Raw genomic sequence first — 9,136 nt, 5'->3', positions numbered from 1 at the left:
ACCTACAAAACCTTTTCTCATCTAAAGGCTTGGTGAAGATATCGGCTAGCTCGTTCTCGGTGCTAATGTGGTAAATATCGATATATCCCCTTTGCTGGTTGTAACACCCTGATTTTGGGGTATAAAATTTCTTTCTAATTATCACCCAAAATCATGTGTTACTCTTCTTTTTCTCACTCTAGGTTTTCTCTCTCTCTCTCTAGATTCATTCTCCCTTTTTCCTTTTTGATTAGAGTTAGCCTAAACTAGTGGAGGTTAATTATTTATTTTTGCCAAAACCTTGTGAGTCATGACATGTTGCATCATGTTGAGATTGAAATATTGTTTGAAGTGTTGCACAAGTTTGAATTTATTTGAATTTGAAACCTAGTTTGAATTTGGATTTGAAAAACCCTATAGAAAAAGAAATGGAAAAGGAATTAGAAAATTCAGAGAAAAAGAAAAGGAGAAAGCAGCCCAAACCAGCCCAATCGGCCCAGCCAGGCCGCACGCCCGCGCCGTCTCACAGGCGGACCCCGCCTGTCAGCGGCAGTTCTCCCTCGCGCGTGCCCTCCCTCCCTCGCTCGCTGCCCAATGGGGCCAGCCTGTCGGTGCCAGTTTTCTTCCCCGAGTGCTCCCTCTCTCTCTGTCTCGCGGGCCCGGTCCGCCAGTCGCCGAGCCATTGCCCCACGCTCCCAGCTCCCTTCTTAGAGCCCTGCCAGTGTCCCGCGCACACCCCTCACCTCATTTTTGCGTAGCTTCACCCTCTCTCATGCTCTGCCCACGCCGCCAGACGCCGCCGGAGACCCGCGCCCGCGTTCCCGACCATCCAGCTCGCCGGAGACCGCGCCAAGCCTCTCCGAGCTCTGCCCCGAGGTGAGACACTCGTCCCCGTGCCCAATTTCCCTTATTGCGCCCTGTGTTCGGCCAATTTCGCCTTCGCCGGTGCTCGGCCGCGGCGGTCCACCGTGCTCGCGCGGTGGCCGACCGATTTAGCCCAGTCTAGTTCCCTGGAGTAGGTCCCTGTGTCACCCCTGCCTCTACTGAAGCTAGCCTAGGCCTTAGTGAAAGGGAAATGTGCCCTTGGGCCATTTCTAAGTATTTTGGTGATTGAGTGCCAACACAAGTGCTTAAATGTAAATCTATGCCCATGAATGGACAAAGTGCAAATCAGGAGCAAAGGTATGTTTCCATGTCTTAGTACATTGATTTTGTGTACAAATATACTTGTCTAAGTATCAGAAACAGGAAGAAGAAGAAAAGAGGGGAGTTGGCTGTGTTCAGCCAAGAGGCTGTTTCGGTCTGGGGCACCGGACTGTCCGGTGGTGCACCGGACAGTGTCCGGTGCACCAGGCTGCCTCAAGCGAAGTGGCCGCTCTCGGGAATTCGCCGACGGCGTACGGCTATAATTCACCGGACTGTCCGGTGTGCACCGGACTGTCCGGTGAGCCAACGGTCGGCCGCGCGATCTGCGCGGGACACGTGGCCGAGCCAACGGTCGGAAGGGGGCACCGGACTGTCCGGTGTGCACCGAACTGTCCGGTGCGCCAACGGCTCCTAGATCTGCAACGGTCGACTGCGCCGTTTAAGGAAAGAAATCGGGCACCGGACAGTGTCCGGTGTGCACCGGACTGTCCGGTGCGCCCGATGACAGAAGGCAAGATCAGCCTTCCAGAATTGCTCTCAACGGCTCCTAGCTGCCTTGGGGCTATAAAAGGGACCCCTAGGCGCATGGAGGAGTACACCAAGTATTCCTACAACATTCCTAAGCACCAAGACATTGATCTCACGCATTCGTTTCATTGTGATAGCATCTAGAGCTCTTGTTGAGTTGCGAACTCCTTGAGTTGTGTTGCGAGCTCTTGTTGCGACTTGTGTGCGTGTTGTTGCTCTGTGTTCTTTGTGAACTTCAATTGTAAGGGCGAGAGGCTCCAAGTTGTGGAGATTCCTCGCAAACGGGATTGAGAAAAAGCAAGCAAAACACCGTGGTATTCAAGTGGGTCTTTGGACCGCTTGAGAGGGGTTGATTGCAACCCTCGTCCGTTGGGACGCCACAACGTGGAGTAGGCAAGCGTTGGTCTTGGCCGAACCATGGGATAAACCACTGTGTCGTCTCTGTGATTGATCTCTTGTGGTATTGTATTTTGTTGAGACTCCTTTCTAGCCACTTGGCATTTATTGTGCTAACACTTAACCAGTTTTTGTGGCTATAAGTTTAAGTTTTACAGGATCACCTATTCACCCCCCCTCTAGGTGTTCTCAATTGGTATCGGAGCCGTTCTCTTCAAGAAAGGGACTAACCGCCCGAAGAGATGGATCCTAAGGGGAAGGGAATCGTGATCAACGACAAGGAAAAGGAGTCCTTCGTCAACGAGCCAAAAGATGACAAATCCAACGACTCTGGCTCGGGCCACAGACATAAAGATGGGAAGAAGAAGAAGACAAGACGTATCAAGGAGATCGTCTACTACGACAGCGACGAGTCTACTTCTTCCCACAAGGACGACGACTACGACAAACAAAAGACGGTTAACTCAAACTTTTCTTTTGATTATTCGCGCATTCCGCACAGCTCAAATGCTCATTTGCTCCCCATTCCACTTGGCAAGTCTCCTCACTTTGATGGAGAGGACTACGGATTTTGGAGTCACAAAATGCGTACACACCTATTTTCTCTCCATCCAAGCATTTGGGAGATTGTGGAAAGTGGAATGAAATTTGATAGCTCGGATAGTCCTTCGTTTATTAATGAACAGATCCATAAAAATGCACAAGCTACTACTGTGTTGCTAGCCTCTTTGTGCAGGGACGAGTATCACAAGGTGAGCGGCTTGGACAATGCCAAGCAAATTTGGGACACCCTCAAGATCTCTCATGAGGGGAATGATGTCACCTTACTCACCAAGATGGAGTTGGTGGAGGGCGAGCTCGGACGATTCGCGATGATAAGGGGCGAGGAGCCGACGCAAACATACAACCGGCTCAAGATCCTTATCAACAAAATAAGGAGCTACGGAAGCACGCGATGGACGGATCACGACGTCGTCCGCCTAATGCTAAGGTCATTTACCGTTCTTGATCCTCATCTCGTGAACAATATTCGTGAGAATTCCAGGTACACGAAGATGACGCCCGAGGAGGTACTCGGAAAATTCGTAAGCGGGCGGATGATGATCAAGGAAGCAAGATACGTGGACGACGCCTTGAATGGACCGATCAACGAATCTCAACCCCTTGCTCTCAAGGCAACAAGAAGCAAGGAGGCGCTACCTAGCAGGGTGGCACAAATTGAGGCGGCCGGACTTAATGATGAAGAGATGGCCCTCATCATCAAAAGATTCAAGACGGCGCTTAAAGGTCGCAAGGGACAGCCAAGCAAGACCAAAGCCAAGGGGAAGCGTTCGTGCTTCAAATGTGGTAAGCTTGGTCATTTTATTGCTAACTGTCCCGACAATGATAGTGATCAGGACCAAGGGAACAAGAGGGAGAAGAAGAAGAATTATAAGAAGGCAAAGGGCGAGGCTCATCTTGGCAAGGAGTGGGATTCGGACTGCTCCTCGTCTGACTCCGACAATGAGGGACTCGCCGCCACTGCATTCAACAAGTCATCCCTCTTCCCCAACGAGCGTCACACTTGCCTCATGGCAAGAGAGAAGAAGGTAATCACTCGTAATGATGTCACTTATGATTCTTCTAGTGACGATGAGTCTAGTGATGATGAAATAGATTACTCTAGTTTGTTCAAGGGATTGGATAGAAATAAAATTGATAAAATCAATGAATTGATTGATGCCTTGAATGAAAAGGATAGGCTTTTAGAAAAGCAAGAAGATTTGTTGTATGATGAACATGATAAGTTTATAGAGGCACAAAAATCCTATGCTTTAGAAGTTAAAAGAAATGAAGTGATTTCTAGTGAATTATCTTCTTGTCATGAAAACATTGCTACTTTAAAGAGTGTTAATGATGACTTAAATGCTAAACTAGAAGTAGCTAGTAAATCAACATCTTGTGTAGAAATTGTTGAAACGTGCACTAGGTGTAAAGATCTTAATGTTGATGCTTGTAATAAACATCTAGTTTCAATTTCTAAATTGAATGATGAAGTGGCTAGTCTTAATGCTCAACTTAAGGCTAGCAAAAGCGAATTTGATAAGCTAAAATTTGCAAGGGATGCCTACACGATTGGTAGACACCCCTCAATTAAGGATGGACTTGGTTTCAAAAGGGAAGCCAAGAACTTAACAAGCCATAAGGCTCCCATTCCCGCTAAGGAGAAAGGGAAGGCCCCTATGGCTACTAGTGCTAAAAAGAACCATGCCTTTTTGTATCATGATAGGAAAAATTCTAGAAATGCTTCTAGAAGTTATGATGCTTTTGATTCACATGCTTATGATTCTTATGCTATGACTGCTTCTAATTCTCATGTTGTGCATGATAGAAAGGTTGGTAGAAGAAATGTTATTCACAATATGCCTAGGAGAAATGTTGTTAATGTTCCTAGGAAAGTCAATGAACCTTCTACAATATATCATGCTTTGAATGCTTCTTTTGCAATTTGTAGAAAGGATAGAAAGGTGATTGCTAGGAAGTTAGGAGCAAAATGCAAGGGTGATAAAACTTGCATTTGGATCCCTAAGGAAATTGTGACTAACCTTGTAGGACCCAACAAGAGTTGGGTACCTAAGTCCCAAGCCTAAATTTGCCTTGCAGGTTTATGCATCCGGGGGTTCAAGCTGGATTATTGATAGCGGATGCACAAACCATATGACGGGGGAGAAGAAGATGTTCACCTCCTACGTCAAGAATAAAGATTCCCAAGATTCAATTGTATTCGGTGATGGGAATCAAGGCAAGGTAAAAGGGTTAGGTAAAATTGCAATTTCTAATGACCACTCTATCTCTAATGTGTTTTTAGTAGAGTCTCTTGGATATAATCTGCTATCTGTTAGTCAATTATGCAACATGGGGTATAACTGTCTAGTTACCAATGTAGATGTGTCTGTCTTTAGAAGAAGTGATGGTTCACTAGCTTTTAAGGGTGTATTAGACGGCAAACTTTATTTAGTTGATTTTGCAAAAGAAGAGGCCGGTCTAGATGCATGCTTAATAGCTAAGACTAGCATGGGCTGGCTGTGGCATCGCCGCTTAGCACATGTGGGGATGAAGAACCTTCACAAGCTTCTAAAGGGAGAACACGTGATAGGTTTGACTAATGTGCAATTCGAAAAAGATAGACCTTGTGCAGCTTGTCAAGCAGGGAAACAGGTGGGAAGCTCTCATCACACCAAAAATGTGATGACAACATCAAGACCCCTGGAGCTGCTACATATGGACCTCTTCGGACCCGTCGCCTATCTGAGCATAGGAGGAAGTAAGTATGGTCTAGTTATCGTTGATGACTTTTCCCGCTTCACTTGGGTGTTCTTTTTGCAGGATAAATCTGAAACCCAAGGGACCCTCAAGCGCTTCCTCAGGAGAGCTCAAAATGAGTTTGAGCTCAAGGTGAAGAAGATAAGGAGCGACAACGGGTCCGAGTTCAAGAACCTTCAAGTGGAGGAGTTCCTTGAGGAGGAAGGGATCAAGCACGAGTTCTCCGCTCCCTACACACCACAGCAAAATGGTATGGTAGAGAGGAAGAACAGGACGCTAATCGATATGGCGAGAACGATGCTTGGAGAATTCAAGACCCCCGAGTGTTTCTGGTCGGAAGCCGTGAACACGGCTTGCCACGCCATCAACAGGGTCTACCTTCACCGCCTCCTCAAGAAGACGTCGTATGAGCTTCTAACCGGTAACAAACCCAATGTATCTTACTTTCGTGTATTTGGGAGCAAATGCTACATTCTAGTGAAGAAGGGTAGAAATTCTAAGTTTGCTCCCAAAGCTGTAGAAGGGTTTTTGTTAGGTTATGACTCAAATACAAAGGCGTATAGAGTCTTCAACAAATCATCGGGTTTGGTTGAAGTCTCTAGCGACGTTGTATTTGATGAGACTAATGGCTCTCCAAGAGAGCAAGTTGTTGATTGTGATGATATAGATGAAGAAGATGTTCCGACGGCTGCTATACGAACCATGGCGATTGGAGAAGTGCGGCCACAGGAACAAGATGAACGAGATCAACCTTCTTCCTCAACAACGGTGCATCCCCCAACTCAAGACGATGAACAGGTTCATCAACAGGAGGCATGTGATCAAGGGGGAGCACAAGATGATCATGTGATGGAGGAAGAAGCGCAACCGGCACCTCCAATCCAAGTTCGAGCGATGATTCAAAGGGATCATCCCGTCGATCAAATTCTGGGTGATATTAGCAAGGGAGTAACTACTCGATCTCGATTAGTTAATTTTTGTGAGCATTACTCTTTTGTCTCTTCTATTGAGCCTTTCAGGGTAGAAGAGGCCTTGCTAGATCCGGACTGGGTGTTGGCCATGCAGGAGGAACTCAACAATTTCAAGCGCAATGAAGTTTGGACATTGGTGCCTCGTCCTAAGCAAAATGTTGTGGGAACCAAGTGGGTGTTCCGCAACAAACAGGACGAGCACGGGGTGGTGACGAGGAACAAGGCTCGACTTGTGGCAAAAGGTTATGCCCAAGTCGCAGGTTTGGACTTTGAGGAGACTTTTGCTCCTGTGGCTAGGCTAGAATCAATTCGTATCTTGCTAGCATATGCCGCTCACCATTCTTTCAGGTTGTACCAAATGGATGTGAAGAGCACGTTCCTTAACGGGCCGATCAAGGAGGAGGTGTACGTGGAGCAACCCCCTGGCTTCGAGGATGAACGGTACCCCGACCACGTGTGTAAGCTCTCTAAGGCGCTCTATGGACTTAAGCAAGCCCCAAGAGCATGGTATGAATGCCTTAGAGACTTTCTAATTGTTAATGCTTTCAAGGTTGGGAAAGCCGATCCAACTCTCTTTACTAAGACATGTGATGGTGATTTGTTTGTGTGCCAAATTTATGTCGATGACATAATATTTGGTTCTACTAACCAAAAGTCTTGTGAAGAGTTTAGTAGGGTGATGACGCAGAAATTCGAGATGTCGATGATGGGCGAGTTGAACTACTTCCTTGGGTTCCAAGTGAAGCAACTCAAGGACGGCACCTTCATCTCCCAAACGAAGTACACGCAAGATTTGCTAAAGAGGTTTGGGATGAAGGACGCCAAGCCCGCAAAGACGCCGATGGGAACCGACGGACACACCGACCTCAACAAAGGAGGTAAGTCCGTTGATCAAAAAGCATACCGGTCAATGATAGGGTATTTACTTTATTTATGTGCTAGTAGACCGGACATTATGCTTAGCGTATGCATGTGTGCTAGATTTCAATCCGATCCTAAGGAGTGTCACTTAGTGGCGGTGAAGCGAATTCTAAGATATTTGGTTGCTACGCCTTGCTTCGGGCTCTGGTATCCAAAGGGGTCTACCTTTGACTTGGTGGGATACTCAGACTTCGACTATGCTGGATGTAAGGTCGATAGGAAGAGTACATCAGGGACGTGCCAATTCTTAGGAAGGTCTCTGGTGTCGTGGAACTCTAAGAAACAAACCTCCGTTGCCCTATCCACCGCTGAGGCCGAGTATGTTGCCGCAGGACAGTGTTGCGCACAACTACTTTGGATGAGGCAAACCCTCAGGGACTTTGGCTACAATCTGAGCAAAGTCCCACTCCTATGTGACAATGAGAGTGCTATCCGCATGGCGGAAAATCCTGTTGAACACAGCCGCACAAAGCACATAGACATCCGGCATCACTTTTTGAGAGACCACCAGCAAAAGGGAGATATCGAAGTGTTTCATGTTAGCACCGAGAACCAGCTAGCCGATATCTTTACCAAGCCTCTAGATGAGAAGACCTTTTGCAGGTTGCGTAGTGAGCTTAATGTCTTAGATTCGCGGAACTTGGATTGAATTGTAGAATACATGTGTTTATGCCCTTGATCATGTTCCTTTTTGCATTTTGTTGTTTATTGTGGTGCTCAAGTTGTACACACACTCCCTGGACCTCACAAGTCCGTTGCAAAGTGATGCACAGTTTTAGGGGGAGACGTGTTGCAACTTGACCCTTTGAGACTAACCATTTGTTTGAGTTTGATTGTTTTAGTCTCAAAGAAGGTTTGAAAGGGAAAGGTGGACTTGAACCGTGAAAGACTTCCACTGCACTCCGATGAAAAGAGTAACTTTTCCAAGTTCATCTTTATACTCTTATTGCCTATTTGCTCTTAATTGAAGATTTTGGTGAGGCAATGGGGTTAAAGGGCCAAGATTGATCCCGTTTTGGTGCTTGATGCCAAAGGGGGAGAAAATAAAGGCCAAAGTGATAAATGGATCAGCTACCACTTGAGAGATTTTGAAAACAGTAGAATAGAGCTTTTGGTTTGTCAAATCTCTTTTGTTGTCTCTCTTATCAAATGTTGACTTCTTGTGGGGAGAAGTATTGATTATGGGAAATAGGGGGAGTTTTTGGAATATTGAATCAATTTTCTTTGGAAAACCTCTCTTTATGTCTCTACAAGTGGATTTGACTTAGAGATAGGATTTTGAGTTTGATTTGCAAAAACAAACCAAGTGGTGGCAAAGGATGATCCATATATGCCAAAACTGAATCAAAATAAAATTGAGTTTTTATTTGAAGTGATATTGCACTTGTTCTAGTTGCTTTATGTTGTGTTGGCATAAATCACCAAAAAGGGGGAGATTGAAAGGGAAATGTGCCCTTGGGCCATTTCTAAGTATTTTGGTGATTGAGTGCCAACACAAGTGCTTAAATGTAAATCTATGCCCATGAATGGACAAAGTGCAAATCAGGAGCAAAGGTATGTTTCCATGTCTTAGTACATTGATTTTGTGTACAAATATACTTGTCTAAGTATCAGAAACAGGAAGAAGAAGAAAAGAGGGGAGTTGGCTGTGTTCAGCCAAGAGGCTGTTTCGGTCTGGGGCACCGGACTGTCCGGTGGTACACCGGACAGTGTCCGGACAGTGTCCGGTGCACCAGGCTGCCTCAAGCGAAGTGGCCGCTCTCGGGAATTCGCCGACGGCGTACGGCTATAATTCACCGGACTGTCCGGTGTGCACCGGACTGTCCGGTGAGCCAACGGTCGGCCGCGCGATCTGCGCGGGACACGTGGCCGAGCCAACGGTCGGAAGGGGG

Source organism: Zea mays, chromosome 3, assembly GCF_902167145.1.
Source record: "Zea mays cultivar B73 chromosome 3, Zm-B73-REFERENCE-NAM-5.0, whole genome shotgun sequence".
NCBI lineage: Eukaryota > Viridiplantae > Streptophyta > Magnoliopsida > Poales > Poaceae > Zea > Zea mays.
This window is presented reverse-complemented; position numbering follows the sequence as displayed.